This window comes from Electrona antarctica (assembly GCF_951216825.1).
Source record: "Electrona antarctica genome assembly, chromosome: 20".
NCBI lineage: Eukaryota > Metazoa > Chordata > Actinopteri > Myctophiformes > Myctophidae > Electrona > Electrona antarctica.
The window spans coordinates 42,413,265-42,430,808 of record NC_136801.1 but is presented as its reverse complement, the minus strand read 5'-3'; the positions used below and the strand labels follow the sequence as shown (position 1 = coordinate 42,430,808).

The 17,544-nt window shown below is 40.5% G+C and overlaps 1 long non-coding RNA gene across 1 annotated transcript; it reads right to left on the bottom strand.

Annotated features, from left to right (window-relative positions):
- Positions 1–4,178: 4,178 nt before the first annotated feature.
- On the bottom strand, positions 4,179–7,076 carry LOC306913104. The gene is made up of 3 exons (XR_013788480.1): positions 6,933–7,076; positions 6,026–6,349; positions 4,179–5,759 (listed from the first exon to the last, which is right to left on the bottom strand). It is a non-coding gene; the product is annotated as an uncharacterized lncRNA (long non-coding RNA).
- Between the last annotated feature and the right edge of the window lie 10,468 nt (positions 7,077–17,544).

The window sequence follows — 17,544 nt, the reverse complement described above, 5'->3', positions numbered from 1 at the left end:
CCGTGCTCCGCGGCCGCGATATGTCACCGATGGACCCAGCTCTGATACGTACGTCACTGACCGACACGGACATCACTGTAACGGGTATAAATGTATCGCAACGGTAAATGTATATGCTTCGAGTGACAGGTTTAAGTGGTGCGCACGCACATCCCAGGCTAATTCAACGGGTGCTCGAACAAAAAGAACAAACTGCAAAAGTAAGAATACATGCTGCACACCGTTTTGAAAGCTCCCCAAACGACCATGAACGATTGAACGACTGACGGACGAACGAACGAACGAACGACTTGAAATGAACGATAGTTCCCATCACTAAAATGAATATTGTTCCTGCCTTCTATGTCTTTTTGTCCCTTTCTTCCGGTCATATGGACACGCACACACACGCGTATGCAAGCCATAGATGCAAGCCCACACGCGCCCTTTGCACGCACACATGCACATGCACACGTTCAAAAGCTGTAAATAACCACAATGTATATATAGGGTCTGAACAGTTTAAAGTGTTTTGTAAATAGATCTGAGATGCATTAGGGTAGTAGTAGGCCTAGTAAAAGTATTGGAAATAGTAAAGTAAAAGTACCTAAAAATGTTACTTAAGTAGGCTTACTAACAAAGTAACAAAACGCCTGTGGTCTCCAAGGATACAGTACATGAGTAAATGCACTAAGTTTCTTTACACCGGCATGCGCGTGCCGGCATGCGCATGCTCACACGCACGCACGCACGCACGCACGCACGCACCAGGGACAAATTAGCCATTGGGCCAGTGGGGCCGTGGCCCAAGGGCCCTTGGCTCTCAGGGGCCCTTCGGGGAAATTGGACCGTGTGGTACTAGGTTTGCCGCCCTGAAAAAGGTCCTTCATTGGCCATTGATTTTGTTAAATTTAGGTCAAAAAGATGATAAAAACACGGAAACCACGAAAATTTTGCACTATATGGGGACCCTGCAAAAATTACCGGCCCAGGGGCCCTCTTGGGGGTTAATCCGTCCCTGGCACGCACGCACGCACGCACGCACGCACGCACGCACGCACGCACGCACACACGCACGCATGGTGTTCGTATATTTGTGCACTGGTATATGATGATAACATTTTAAAATAAAAATAGCAATGCTTTATACATTTGCTTTCATATTCAAATCAGCTCTGACCTGATATGTTGTTAAAGGAGAAAAATATGCACGCAACCCACCAGAGACCGTGCTGATCTGTGCCTCCCGCGTTGATGTATAGATTTAATTATATCCACCGTGAGCCGTGAGTATAGAATTCAAGGTCTAATACAGATCATTTATAACCATGAGGCTGGAATGAAAACACCGTCTGGGATCATTTTTTCAAAACTGCTGTAGCCTATACTCTCTCTTTATTCCTCCCTCCTTTTTTCCTATCTTTCTCTCTCCAAGAGTCAACCATGACCACCATTTCTATTTGTATTTTCATTTCAGGGAAAGCCATGCCTCCTAATGCATGTATATTATGGCCCAAGTATCATGTCTATTGAAGCAGGAGGTGTCTTGACAATGTATCATGAAAAAGGAAGGGATGTCCGCACACTGAGTTGTAGCTCCCAGGAAGATTTATTTATTTGTTACAACGTTTCGACCTCTGTGGGTCTTTGTCAGGTATGAGTACACAACATCAAGAGGCGTATTATATACAACAGCATATGGGCAGGTCAACAATGAACAAGCTCTGTTGCAATGAAGAAAATCAAGATAGACACGCCCACCGCATCAGAAAGGATGAGGCTGCAATCAGCATGTAGGGCATGTCTAGCTAAGGACTCTATATATATATATAAATATATTGAAAATAGTCGCTTTAAGGCCAACTCTGTAGAACCCAAAAGAAAAGTATAAAGGTGCAGACATAGTTAAAAGTAAGCTGCAAACCAATAAGAACATTGCAAAGGATAAAAATACTGCCTACAGGATGAGACCAAAATATAATAGCAAAGTATATAATAATATTATACAAAATAATGAGGACATAGCATAGGGACAAAGAATGGCAATAACACAAATAATACACAAGTTAAAAAGATAAAACATAAAAAGAAAGAATTAATTAACCCAGAAATGGCTTGACATCAAATTCCTCATTAGGGAATTAGCTGCGCCATATTAAGTATCGTCTGAAACCAAATTAGCCTTGTTGAGTGTATAAATGTAAAAAGCTTCACGTTGGAGTAGGAGTCCATTATGGTCACCACCCCGAGGGGGTCTCTCTACTTTTTCAATGCCCCAATATTTTAAAGTAGAAATATTATGTCCCATTTTTTCTAAAATGGGCTGCGACTGGATTTCGCTCGTCGCCACATCTGATATTACTTCTATGTTCTCTGATACGTGTGCGTAGGGCTCTGCTAGTTTTGCCAACATAGGCTAAGCCACAGGGGCATTTAATAAGATAAACAACAAAAGTGGTGGAACATGTGATGACACCTCTTATTGCCATCTCTTTGCCACTGTGGGGATGTGTAAAGTATTTGCTTTTAGACGTGAAGCTGCATTGAGCACAATAGAGTGGACAAGTTGGTCTCTTAGATTAGGGGAGTGTCTAAAAACCAACTTAGGGGGATCTTTGAAAACTTGTTTAAGTTTAGGATCAGTCTGAATGATATGCCAGTGTTTATGTAGGATCCTTCTGAATTCAAAGCCCATAGAGGAGTATCTAGTAATACAGAAAGGGGAATTATCTTTTGGTTTAGTGCGTGTAGTGGGTTTCAAACACTCCTCCTGTGTGACAGACTCAAAACGTTTAGCTGCTGTGTCAATCCATTCTGGTTTGTACCCCCTTGTAAGAAATCTATTTGTTAAATCAACTGCTTGCCTTTGATAACTCTGCTCTGAACTACAGACTCTCCTGGCCCTATGGAACTGGCTTATAGGCAGACTCCTAATAAGGTGACCAGGGTGAAAGCTATTCCCATGAAGTAAAGTATTCCTATCTGTGGGTTTACGGAATAGATCCGTCTGAAGGGAAGTCCCCCCCAAAACATCCAAAACATCCAAAAAACTGATCTGAGAGTCACTAGACTCCAGAGTAAAGTTAAGGTGTTCAATACATTAATTCAAATAATCATGAAAAAGATAGTTCACAGCTGTATTATTTCAAATAAGGAATATGTCATCTATGTAGCGTTGATAGGAACGAATAGAAGAATAAAAAGGATTAGCCTCAGAGTTTAGAATAAAGGAAAGCTCAAAAAGGCCCATATAAAGGTTAGCATAGTTAGGAGCCATCGTACTGCCCATGGCTGTGCCCTTAGTTTGAAGGTAAAAGTCATCTCTAAATTTGAAATAGTTTGTAGTGAGCACAAGTTCGGTAAGCCTTAGTATAGAGGCTGGCAACATCTAGTGTAGCCAAAAGGCAAACTGGGGGTACTTCAATGGCTTTCAATTTATTAATAAAATCAATGGAGTCTCTAGTATAAGAAGAAAGAGAAACGACCCATGGTTCTAACAAGTGATCTACAAAAGTTGAAATGTGGTTTGTGTTGTTCTAAGTTGGTTTTTAGACGCTCCCCTAATCTAAGAGACCAACTTGTCCACTCTTACACTCCCCCGACTACTAGTCGTACTTTCCTGTCAGACATTCCTCCTGGCAATTATAAATGTTCTAATTGTGCTCAATGCAGCTTCACGTCTAAAAGCAAATACTTTACACATCCCCACAGTGGCAAAGAGATGGCAATAAGAGGTGTCATCACATGTTCCACCACTTTTGTTGTTTATCTTATTAAATGCCCCTGTGGCTTAGCCTATGTTGGCAAAACTAGCAGAGCCCTACGCACACGTATCAGTGAACATAGAAGTAATATCAGATGTGGCGACGAGCGAAATCCAGTCGCAGCCCATTTTAGAAAAATGGGACATAATATTTCTACTTTAAAATATTGGGGCATTGAAAAAGTAGAGAGACCCCCTCGGGGTGGTGACCATAATCGACTCCTACTCCAACGTGAAGCTTTTTACATTCATACACTCAACAAGGCTAATTTGGTTTCAGACGATACTTAATATGGCGCAGCCTCGCGTGACTGTGCACGCAGTGTGTAGGGCCAGTGGCGAGGAGGCGGTTTCAAAAAGGGCCTACATGTGTCTGTCCGAGCACGGACATCTGCAACACGGCAACTCTGTCATTTCTCGAGAAGCGGATACAACGTTTCGACCCCTTCGGGTCTTCGTCAGGATATGTTCAATGAATCTAACATGGTTAAAATGGTGTTTGAAAATACAATGGGAAGCTTGTATATGGACTTCTGTTAAAATGGCCCCAAACTGTGAAATACCCCTTTCATATATTTGACCAATGGCTGTAGCCATAATATATAAGAACGTACACAATATGTATTTTGTAACACATTTTGTTTTTCATCCATACTTACAACACATGTACAAAATGTGATTATGTGCACTCATTTCTTCCCTGTCACAGACAATGTGTCTAATTTAAAATGTCTTGAAAAATGTCCAATAAGAAAATCCATTAACAAGTTAAACAAAATCGATCTATACATACAGCTGTATGGTCACAACAAATATATATACCAAAGGCTTTTCCACACACATCACGATCATTTGGGTTTCTCTCCAGTGTGAATTATCTGGTGGCGTTTAAGTTGTGTCATTTGAGAGAAGTGTTGTCCACACTGATCACATCCATAGGGTTTCTCTCCAGTGTGAATAGTCTGGTGTGTTTTAAGTTTGGACATTGTAGGGAAGCGTTTTCCACACTGATCACATCCATAGGGTTTCTCTCCAGTATGAATTCTCTGGTGGCTTTTCAAGTTGGACTTGTCAGAGAAGTGTTGTCCACAATGATCACATCCATAGGGTTTCTCTCCAGTGTGAATTCTCTGGTGGCTTTTAAGGCTGGACTTTTGAGAGAAGTGTTGTCCACACTGATCACATCAATAGGGTTTCTCTCCAGTATGAATTCTCTGGTGGCTTTTCAGGTTGGACTTGTCAGAGAAGTGTTGTCCACAATGATCACATCCATAGGGTTTCTCTCCAGTGTGAATTCTCTGGTGGCTTTTCAGGTTGGACTTGTCAGAGAAGTGTTGTCCACAATGATCACATCCATAGGGTTTCTCTCCAGTGTGAATTCTCTGGTGGCTTTTAAGGCTGGACGTTTGAGAGAAGTGTTGTCCACACTGATCACATCCATAGGGTTTTTCTCCAGTGTGAATTCTCTGGTGTGATTTAAGATTTCCCATTGTAGGGAAGTGTTGTCCACACTGATCACATCCATAGGGTTTCTCTCCAGTGTGAATTCTCTGGTGTGTTTTAAGTTTGGACGTTTGAGAGAAGTGTTGTCCACACTGATCACATCCATAGGGTTTCTCTCCAGTGTGAATAGTCTGGTGTGTTTTAAGTTTGGACATTGTAGGGAAGCGTTTTCCACACTGATCACATCCATAGGGTTTCTCTCCAGTATGAATTCTCTGGTGGCTTTTCAAGTTGGACATGTCAGAGAAGTGTTGTCCACAATGATCACATCCATAGGGTTTCTCTCCAGTGTGAATTATCTGATGGCTTTTAAGGCTGGACTTTTGAGAGAAGTGTTGTCCACACTGATCACATCCATAGGGTTTCTCTCCAGTGTGAATTCTCTGGTGTATTTTAAGTCTAGACATTGTAGGGAAGCGTTTTCCACACTGATCACAGCAGTGGCATTTTTGCTTAGCCAAGCTTCTTTGTTCATTCACCTCTGGTAGAACAGGGACGCCAGACTGATGCAACACTGAATTGGAAAGAAAAAGGAAATGATGTTTAGAGGCCTTCCTGGACTTAAAATAGCAAAAACTAGTGTAGAGTTAATGTACCCACTTATCAATTTAGCATCCATTTATATTTCGATTCCACAATCGTTTTATATTCTAGAAAAGACACAAAACTGGTAGTCAATGCTAAAATAAATCAAAACAAACAAATGACTAGATTTAAAAAAAAACAAAAAACATCCTTATGGCATACTGTATATCCATATAGACACAGTAAGTAACTTACAGAGGTCTTGGTGATCATTGGGTCCTCTCTGTTGAGCAGAATCATTTGAGGTGGCGTTGAGAGAGTCCATCTTCACTTCAAGCCTGGAGTCCACAGTCAGATGAGATCAGAAAGAATTGATATCCTGAACGGACAACTACAAACTCTTCTTATACCAGAGAGCCTGAGGTGGAACTGTAAAGTTCAACTCTGTTCAACTCCAAAGGACATACAAGGACGCAACTCCAATTTCCAACTCAATCCAATGATTTTTTATTTTCCAACTTTTACGCTCAGTGTTGGCTTCATTGGTGATTGGCTGGTCATTTCAGTTAGGTTGAAAACCTTCGAACACAAAGAAACAAAAGATCAACAACATTGCCAAACAACAAATGATAATCCTTTCAAACCAACAGGTTATTTTTAACCATTCTTGATTTTAAACATTAAATATTCTTAAATAATCAAATGTCTTTAAACAATTAGTGTTCTTAAACAATGAATGCCTAAATTAAATGTCTTTTAAATTAACTTATTAAAGTCAACATTTGAAACATTTCAAATTACTTCACCTTTAAACATCTAGCATTTTAAATTGAATAAGTAGTTAAAGAAAATAGCTGAACTTAAGCTTGTAGATCAGCTCTAATTGAACAAGGCATTTTAAACCTTTAACATGAATTGTCCATATTTTAGTAGTCTTTTAAATTCTTAATAATAATAATAATTACTAACTTGGTCTTATTTTGTAAAGAGATACTATTAAACATAAATTAAATCCAACTCTCAAGCAAGTTAATGTGTTCCTTCCCCACTTCAGACTGAAGCAGTTGAAGCTACTAAACACAATTAGCCATATTTAACCACATCAGTGGTATCAACAGTACATACATAACTAAATAAAACAATACAATACAATATCACCGACCATTGGCGTCTTTGGAGGTAGAACCCAAGAGTTGTCTTTGCTGTTTGCATCTGGTGTTTGTTTGAATGACTGAAGCTCCATTCCTTTTAAGGTGCTCCTAATCAGGTAACGAGCAGCCATCTTGCTGCTGCATTCTGGGAGATGTAGTTTCTGAGGTGTGAGATGTCATGCTGACCAGATTTTGTCCATTCTGAGTTTTGACTCAACAGGAACTACTATCTGCTTGGTGCTGATTGGCCAAAGTGTGTAACAATAGAATCATCAGCCACCAATCATAACAAACTGCTGCATGTGCTCCACCCCTCTCTGACTCCTCCCCCAGGTCATGATCTATGCAACATTCTAGAAATAAACTGCTAACTGTGAGATTGCTTTGTAAGCTTCATATTTAATATATGAATATCTATATCCAATATGGAGTAACTGACTATCTGGATAATATATGTACAGTCTAATAATATTGAATAAGTGGATATTAATGAAGTGTTACTGCATGCAGCAGAGGCATTATTATATGATTGCTCCATATTATTTCAGTGACATAGAACCAGCTCTGGTGAAGAAACAACAAGAAAAACAGTTTTCCAAAACTATTGTTTTCAAAACACAAACTGCCACCCACCCCCTAAAGTATTGCAAACAGACTTCATAAATAGTACACAAGTACAAACAAGTTCAAGTAAAAACAAGTATACTACCGCACACCCTGTACTTTTATATTTTGATTTGATTAAGTTGCAATGTAAGTTCAATTAGTTTCGACTTTAGAAGACAGTGGTGGGGTTTCTGTACAGGACTGGTACGGCCTAACAACAAATGAGTATATTGTCAAATCCTCAAAGTCTCGTAGCAAATTGTGCTCTATTGTTCTCATTTAATCACTTATCTATATGTACAGTGAAATCCCAATGTGTAGGCCTGTGTGCAGAAACATGTGTCAAGGCATTATGAACTCATGATCAGGATAAGTCGGGATAAATCAGGATAAGTCATTATCTGTATAATAATTATATATCCTATATCCATCATTACATTGTTATTAACAACAGAGACACAATAACAGCAACAACTGTATTTGTGTAAACCATGGACAACTTTAAGTCTTTAAGTCATTGTTCAGGTTGTGTTGCTCTGAGGGAATGAGGAGCACTCAGGTGTGTGGAATTAGTTTCAATAGGGTTGTGATGACTGCACTTTTATTCAATGTTTATTCAAATGCTAAATAATGAACAAACCCCACATTCTTTCCCCAGGTTAAAATGTAAACAGGCTAAATGATGATGGCTGATGATTCATTCACTGTAGACAATGTATTCAAATACAGAGATTAAACATGTTAATGGACCATTTTACACCTCTTTGACTCTGAGTTTCAACAGAACTACAGAAATAGGTCTATCACACCGAACGTATTATTATTATTATTATTATTATCCTTTGTGAAATGTTAAAGGTGCGGTAACTTGTAAGGGATATATTTTGTTAAAATAGCTCTAGTAATCATTGTTATATTGTTTGTGCAGTAACAGAGGTCTTCCCACGTCTCCATACCCATTTCACTAACATAATTATTACTATTTCACAATGTGAGATGTGTTAATAATATAATTGACCAGTAACATGAAGAGAAGAAGGCCCATGGGCTCTACAGTATAAGAACTTATAACACAATATTTCTTTCACAGGTTTTAATTTAAAAACTGCTCACATGTGCTTACCACACATATCACTATAAAATAAATAAGGCCTATATACAAATACGTGTGCTAGACAGAAGTCTTTCCATGTCTCCATACCTACTTCACTAAGATCATTATTATGCTTGCATAATGTGAAATGTGATAATTATACAATTGATCAACAGTAATATGAAGGAGGAAAGGCCTGGTTTTATTTGAAAAACACAATTTCTGGTGTGTTTTAAGGCTTGACATTTTGAGCGAAGTGTTGTCCACACAGATCACAACCATAGGGTTTCTCTCCAGTGTGAATTATCTGGTGTGTTTTAAGTAGAGCTGGGACTCAATTAAAAAATTAATCTAATTCATCAGAGGCTTTGTAGTTAATTAATCTCGATTAATCGCATTTTAATCGCATATCAATATTCAACCCGAGAACAGTGAGAAACCTTTTTTTTCAAATGTTTTTTGGTATCCCAGTGAATAGTGACTACGGGATTCCACTCATTTTCAACATTTTACTGTCATTAATATACCTTAGAGTTGTTGTGTGGATATAATAAGAAAGTCCCCCCCCCATTCTGTGTTGCCTAGAACTGGAGGTCTGAAAAAAAACAGTAACATTATGAAGTACATTTTTGTGATGTCACTGAGATGTACTTCATAATGTTACTGTTTTTTTCAGAACTCCAGTTCTATAGGCAACACATAATGGGGTGACTTTATTATTTCCAGTGCACACAACAACATAGAAAAATGTTGAAAATTAGTGGTATTCCCCTTTAAGCAATACAACTTTTTTATCCCAACAGATAAACAAGAGCAGCAGGTGCCTATATAGTGTCTTCAGTGTGTATATGAATACTCAAATGTGCTTTACATGGCGGGGCATGAGAACAAATAAAAACAACTTTATTATGGGGGAAACATTTCACATGAGGTTGGGGCTGACCCACGCTTGCTACTTCAGTATGTTTCGCATCGAGGACAGCTTGACAGCTTCGTGCTGTGGTGAAATCACCGCGCGTCTCCGGTGGTCTGTGAGACATGTTAAACTGAAGCAGCTACTAAGCCTAGCATAGAAGCTAACGTTGGTCATAAATGGATCCTTTCCCTGACATTGCACACAGCCATGCCGCTATCCACGCGTCCATCCGATAGCTTTTACATCTAAATGTCCCATCCATGGAGCAAAAGCGATATAATCGGCTTCTTCATTCGATTCATTTGGGTTTGGACTTTGGGCTTTCTGACAGAGCTGTAGCCTGTAGTGTAGAGTGAAGAACAACTGCTGCTGCTGCTCACGTGCCGCAGCCTATTCAGTACTACTAGAAACGCACCCAGTGAGAAACGTTCCGCGGTGGAAAAAAAGGTGCGATTAAATGCGTTAATTTTTTTAACGCGTTAATTTTTCTGTAGTTAATTAATCTCAATTAACGCGTTAAAGTCCCAGCCCTAGTTTTAAGGTTTGCAATTCTAGAGAAATGTTGTCCACACTGATCACATCCATAGGGTTTCTCTCCAATATGACATTTCTGGTGTGTTTTAAGGCTTGACATTCGAGAGAAGTGTTAAATGGTACACAAGGCTTCACATCTAAGTAACAGTATACTACCGCATCCCCTGTACCTTTATTTTTTATTTTATTAAGTTGCAATGTAAGTTCAATTTGGTAGTATAGAAGACAGTGGTCTGGGTTCTGTACAGGACTGGTCAAGGCCGGACAACAAATTAGTATATTGTCAAATCCATTGTTCTCATTTTATTTCTTATGTATATTCACAGTGAAATCCTATTGTGTAATCTGTAGACCTGTGTGCAGAAACATGTGTCCATAGTGTAAGGTATTCATTCATGAGCAGGATAAGTCATTCTTATAATACTCATATCCTATATTCATGGGAAACAAGTCAAGTCATTGTTAGTTTCAATAGGCTTGTGGCTGCACTTTATTAAAACATTTTTTTAAATGCTATAGTGAACAAACCCCACATTCTTTCCCAGGTTAAAACACGCTATGATGGCTGATGCTTCATTCACTATAGAAAATACATTCAAATGCAGATATTAAACGTGTTAATGGTCACTGGTTGTCTGGCATTGGACAGATCACCTGTTAATGATCACATTATGGATGCACTGAGACCATTTTACACCTCTTTGACTCTGATGAGTTTCAGCAGAACTACAGAAATAGGTCTATCATCACATGGAACTTATTATTATCCTCTGTGAAATGTTAATGGTGTTGTAAACTCATCGCTATAGGGACACGTGCATCAGTAAGCAGGAACTGGGGGTGGCAATGAAGGACCGGAAAGTCTGGCGTGGCATTGTGAAATCTATGATCTCGACCGCGGTACGAAAAATGATGATGACTAGGGTGTTTGCAGTGCCGGAAGAAGTAGTCAGAATTTTTCACTTAAAGGTATATTCAGTGATTTGACTTAATTCAAATATAAATATGAAATGTGTTAAAAATATTAGTACTATGAAGAGAAGTACTGTGACTTTAAGAACTTATGACACAATATTTCGTTCACAGGTTTTAATAAAAAAAATGCTCACATGTGCTTACCACATATATCACTATAAAATACATTAGGCCTATATTCATAAATCTGTGCTAATTTCTCTCTCTCATTTGGAATGGAGACAAATCTGAAATGGTAACCAGATAATTGGCCATTTGAGAACATGATCTGAGTAGGAAAGAGAGAGAATACATATTGTGATGTGCAATGTCAAACATAAAATAAAAAATATTAAAAAAAGGAAATAAAAAGAGCCTCAAGTAGAAAAGGTATTGTACCAAAAAATGAATTTAAAGTAATAAAAATCACTCACCCGCAAACATTATGACTAATTAATCATTAACCATTAATCATCATTATTTTATCAAAAATATCCAAAATGGCAAATTGACATGTAGCCATCATTAAATCTCTTTGCTTTGACTATCGTGACTATATTCCTCACTTGGTAAGGGAAATTAAACTCTACTGAGCTGTAACAACTATGGTTAGCCTCTCCATGTCCTGCTGTATCAGAGTGTGAGGAGAGTAATCCACAACAACTCAACTAGTAGTTGAATAGACTGTTAACGAGCCCATCAGTGACAACATTCCGCACCTGGGCAGAGACAAAGCAGTCTACAGCAGGGCCATTAGCGGGGCAGGTGGGGGAGGGGGAGTAGCAGCGTTGTTTCCTTTTTGAAAATCATCTCGAGGGCCGCATTGGACCTCTCCCTGGGCCGCATGCGGTCCACGGATCACCAGTTTGACACCCCTGGTGTAAACCATGGACAACTAAGGCCTCTTTTAGACGGCGACCATCTCCAGATAAAACGGCAAAGTCCCGTTGCGTTCTCAGTTTTTATTGACCCTTTACACGAGAACGCACACTTTATGAAAACGCTATAATATCGCTAGGTGGCGGTAACGGGCTGCCAAATAGACCAGTCACCCACGTTATGCACAAGAAGAAGAGCCAGCCCCCCTTCACGCAACAGTTTCATTGTTCCCCGTGTCAATCACACTACAACACACACTACAAGTACACACTTCAACCCCCACTTTTCAATGACCGTTCCCGGGGGTCTGGATGTTTCGGGAACGCCACGGGGGACCCCCACACGCACGCACGCACACACTGCACACGCAATCAGGGTCAACTTTTTTCTCCATGGCTTTCCCAATAAGTTGCTATTTGTTTTAGTTTCCTTTTTATGCTCTGTGTGCATTTGTTAATGTGTGTGCGTGCATCCATGCATGCCTGCATGTGTGCGTGCATGTGTTGCAACTGGCTGCGTGACAGATTGCTCAGACAATTGCTATTAACACGCAAGGAAAGTAGGACAAAAATACTAATGTCTGCCTCCTCAACAATCCATTCACCTGAACACACACACACACACACACACACACACACACACACACACACACACACACACACACACACACACACACACACACACACACACACACACACACACACACACACACACACACACACACACGCATTCACACAGTGAAAGCAGGTGGCTTCATGATCCGTTTTCGTCATTTTCAGGTCTTGCTTTTGTAAAGTCAACAACACTGGCCCGAGGAGATAAAGAAAGACTGTGTTTTTTCCATTAAAAATGCAATGTCACAAACACAATGAAGCACGCACGCACGCACACACGCACACACGCACACACACACACACACACACACACTGGAGAAAGGGCCAGAAATCACCAAAATGTCTAACCCTGTTTCATGGTTTTGGTCCAGTTCTTCATATTTGTAACTATGTATTTTGATATTGCAGTATTGACGCTTTTACTTGAGTACAAACATTTGAGTACTTTTTCCACCACAAAATGAAGAGAAGCCGTTTGTCATGCCATGTGTTGACTACATAGGCAGTGGTGGAAAGTAACTAAGTACATTTACCTAAGCAATGTATGGATGCGTTGACCACAGGGGGGTGCATGTTTGTTCCGATGTCCTAAAGGCTCATACATAGTCTGGAGTTTCGGTGGTGAGGTGACCACCGAACTACAACATGACGTCACGAGCCGCGGTGAAGAGCAAACCACCGCCACCGCTCCAGCCTTTCTCTCTGTTTTTACTCACAACCGCGAAACGTTATTTCAGCTCCGATGGTCAGCTCACCACCGGAGCGGTGGTCACCTCACCACCGAAAATCCAGACTATGAATAGGCCTTAACAGTCACCGACACCCGACCCAAAACCCTAACCTAAACCTATAGCCTCACAGGGAAGCCACGGGTGAGTTTTAACCCGCCACGCCTGTGTTGGACTATTGCACATCAGACTGTTAGTATACGTGGGACCAACATATGTACCACATGGACTTCAGACTTTTTAATGAAATGTCAAAATGAATGCCTACAAGGATGTTTGAACAAGCGATCAAAGCTTTCCCCTCAAGCGTGATGAAAAAATAGGAATGAACTCTGTTGCCATGGCAATGGACCGCAGGAAAACCATCTGATCACCCGCTATGACACAATACGATAAATTATTGCGAACGTGGTTCTATTCTAATCTCTCCATGTGTCTGCGGGCTGCACCGGCAGCCAGGGGGGGGCGGGGTGGTGATGACATCATGTCTTCAATGAAAAATGTGAAGAGTCTGAATGAGATCACAAGAAACGACAACAATGGCAGAACCGCCACGGCTCCCTCAGAGAGATAAAAGACTGATCAGAGCGTTTGGAGAAATGGAGGTAAAAAATAGGTCACATCAGGATGTCGATAATAGAAAGCTGCAACCCCCCCCCCCCCCCCCCCCCCCCCCCCCCCCCCCCGTGTGTGTGTGTGTGTGTGTGTGTGTGTGTGTGTGTGTGTGTGTGTGTGTGTGTGTGTGTGTGTGTGCCGAGCCTGATTATAGCCATTAACACAATCAGTGCACAATAGGAGCTCTGGGGTGCCGGAAAGATATGTCCGCTTTTACTCGGAAACCCATGACCCGGAAACAATCCGCTCAAAAAAGTTCTCTTTACATTGCTACCTTACATTGCTATCGTTTTAATTTATACGATATATGATCCAAAATGAAGCGCTAGTATATTGATCCGTTCAAAACCACGGAGAGCGCCCTGGATTAGGAGAGACGAGTCATTCTTTACAGCTAAATCAACGGTAAGTTAACACGAGCCAAGAGTGTAGCATACGGTAGCCGAAATAATATTATTATCTCGCCCCGTATCATTGAGGATGCGCTAGGACGTCTGAGGACGTCGTATGTACGCGTTGATTGGGACCCCTAGGACGTGTGGCGACGTCCTACGGAAACGGTTAAGACCCGATTCTACAAAATCTTTCTGTATCAGTGGTGCTCAAACTTTTTCAGGTCAAGAAGCCCTAGAATTATGTATGTATTTGGCCGCCGACCTCCATCTCAAAATATATGTTGTTCCGGGGACCGCACCCTCCCAGAAGCAAAATAATATTTGAGTTAAAAAATGTTTGCTGCATGGGAAATTCCCTGAAGAAGGCAACTTGTTGCCGAAACGTTGGAAAAATAAAAATGTGATGGCATCGTGACTACGAGCTGTGCGGCCTCTCTCCTTTCTCAGTCATAGTTTTATCTCCTGCGCTCAGCACCTCCCCACTACTGGTGTGCGCTCCTACCTTTCTGTTTGCTACATGGGAAATAAAATATTTGCATGCATTTTCAAGATTTCGCCAAAAATTGCTGATCTCATTTTTCAATAGCTAACGTTTACAATAATGGTTAAACTAAGTTGGTTAAAAAGCTACGGCAACACAGATGCGTTCCACGTCTCAATGTCTTAATTTAGACCTGAGGACGATTCTAATATCTTCTAAATCCTGACAAGTTTCTGAAAAACCTATGTTTCTGTCAGTGGTTCTCAAACTATTTCACGTCAAGGACCCCAAAAATGATATGTAATTGGCCGCCGACCCCCATCTGAAAATATGTTGTTCCAGGGACCCCCACCGAAGCAAAGATTTGAGTTAAAAACTTTCGCTCTGAAAGAATATATATTCAAAGATTTACGCTACATTTTCACGATTTAAAAAATATATATAGCAGATCTACAAGCTAATGCCGCGCTACGAGCTTGTAGATCTGCTATTTTTCAATAGCTAAAGTATAACAGAATGCTTAAAACACCCAAAGGGGTTCCCGCCCATGATGGTTTAAAGCCATAAGATGACTCATAATAATTATTGCCTCTCTCCATTTGCCAAGCACTTGGCAACAATCAGCGCACAACCCGCTCGCCGCTGAGGCAATTACTACCGAGACGTTATTCTGGTGTGCCAAAGACAGACGGAACTGTTTACGGCCATGGAAGTTTCCTCTGAAGACGAACCAAACTATTTATGGCCATGGAAGTCCCTCGGTAGGATTGGAAAAGTATTTTAACGTTAACTGATGATTTGTATAGATGGATATCCTGTGAAATGTCATAGATTTGCAGCGTTGTCAGGTTTTTCGGGTCGTTTTTCAGCTCTGTGAGTTGTTGCTGTGGCGGTTTGGCAGCAGATTACGTTATTCAGAGAGAGAGAGAGAGAGAGAGAGAGCAAAAACGCCTTCTAAATCCTTCTAAAGGTTTTCTTGTGAAAAAAAATCTAATATTTATTACAAAAGTATTTTAACGTTAACTGATGATTTGTATAGATGGATATCCTGTGAAATGTTATAGCTTTGCAGCGTCGTCAGGTTTTCAGTCATAGTCGTTTTTCAAACAGCTCTGTGAGTTGTTGCTGTGGAGGTTTGGCAGCAGATTAAGTTATTCAGAGAGAGAGAGAGAGAGAGAGAGAGAGAGAGAGAGAAAGAGCAAAAAGTGGAATCTATCTACAGTGATGAATCTGTTTGTGTAAATAAGGAGGGGGAGAGTTGTTTCTGTTGACTTGTTCAACACCAGACATTTCAAGACACAATGTCAAGCCCCATGCAGGTCACCGATGGAAGTGAAGACTTTGGTCCTAACTCTAACCCTATATTTAAGACCGATTCAAAAATTAAAAAACGCCTTCTAAATCCTTCTAAAGGTTTTCTGGTGGTGAAAAAGAAATCTAATATTTATTATAATCCATTTGAAGCATTGTAGAACGAAAATACATCGCATGGATGCACCTGGGACGTATCCTCAGTGATGTATCCCAAGGTCATCAGGGTTTCGGGTCACGCAACATCATACCATCACTCAGGTGACCCAGCGGGGTGATCAAGTCCCGACTTACGTCCCCCACAATCAGTCCCACTAGGGAAGGACAGGGCCACACAGTCTGTTGGAACCACTCTGGATCTACTCTGCCGGGACTGGAGGCACAATTCTGGCATGTTGAAGGACTATAGGCTCTGTGGGTTGACTCCTGTCCGGGCCCCTATAGCTCCTATGTCTATGGGACGCAAATCTTTGAATGTATATTCTTTCACAGTAAACGTTTTTAACTCACGTATTTGCTTCCGGGAGGGTCCCTGGAACAACACTTTTTCAGATGGGGGTCGGCGACCAATTACATATAATTTGTTGGGGGTCCTTGACATGAAATAGTTTGAGAACCACTGATATAGAAACAAGGTCTTTCAGAAAACTGTCATGGGATTTTGTAGAATCTGGCCTCAGTCCTCCTAAATGGGTTAACTCAGACTTATCTCAGACGTGTGAGCTTCATGAAAAAGGGAAGGAGACGTAGGGGAGAGAAGTTAAAAAGCTGAGGAGATGAGAGGCTTTTCAGAACCAATATAATGAAATAACGAGCAGGAGAGAAGTTATATATGGAGGAAGACATCAATGATGTTAAAAGGTTTTCCGCTGCCTCCGTTTTAAAGATTTATGAAGGCAAAGTGTGTCATGTAGGTTCATTTTTTAATAAACTAAGTCAAGCTTGAATGTTGAGAGAGGGAGGGAGAGAGAGAGAGAGAGAGAGTCAAAATAAATTATCAGTTTTAGCCGATATAATGTCGTAATAATTATGTTGAAGAATACAAAAATAAAAAGCCTGTAAAAGCCTTTGATGGAGCCTGCAGATTATAGCAGTGGTTTCTGGGGAAGCTTCTCAAAAGGGTCCACGAGTTGGAACATTGTTTAAAAATACAATGAAGCTGAGAATAACACATAGAGGCCAGCCGGGTGCTCGCAGCACATTAATATACGTCTCGGGAATGTACGGGTCTTCCAGGATCAACAGGAATATAATATAGACCTAATACAAGAAAGGGAGATCCGATCACTCGATGGAAAGTTTTTGGAGGAGAAGGAAGTGGAATTCAAAACAAATTAAGTTTGTTTCATAAAGGCCAACTTGTTTCGACCTCACAAAGAAGTGCTGTTTATGTTGTGGATATGGGCCAACATTTCAATAAAAATACTACATTCCAGCTCTTTATGTTGTGGATATGGGCCAGCATTTAAATCAAAATACTACATTCCAGCTCTTTAT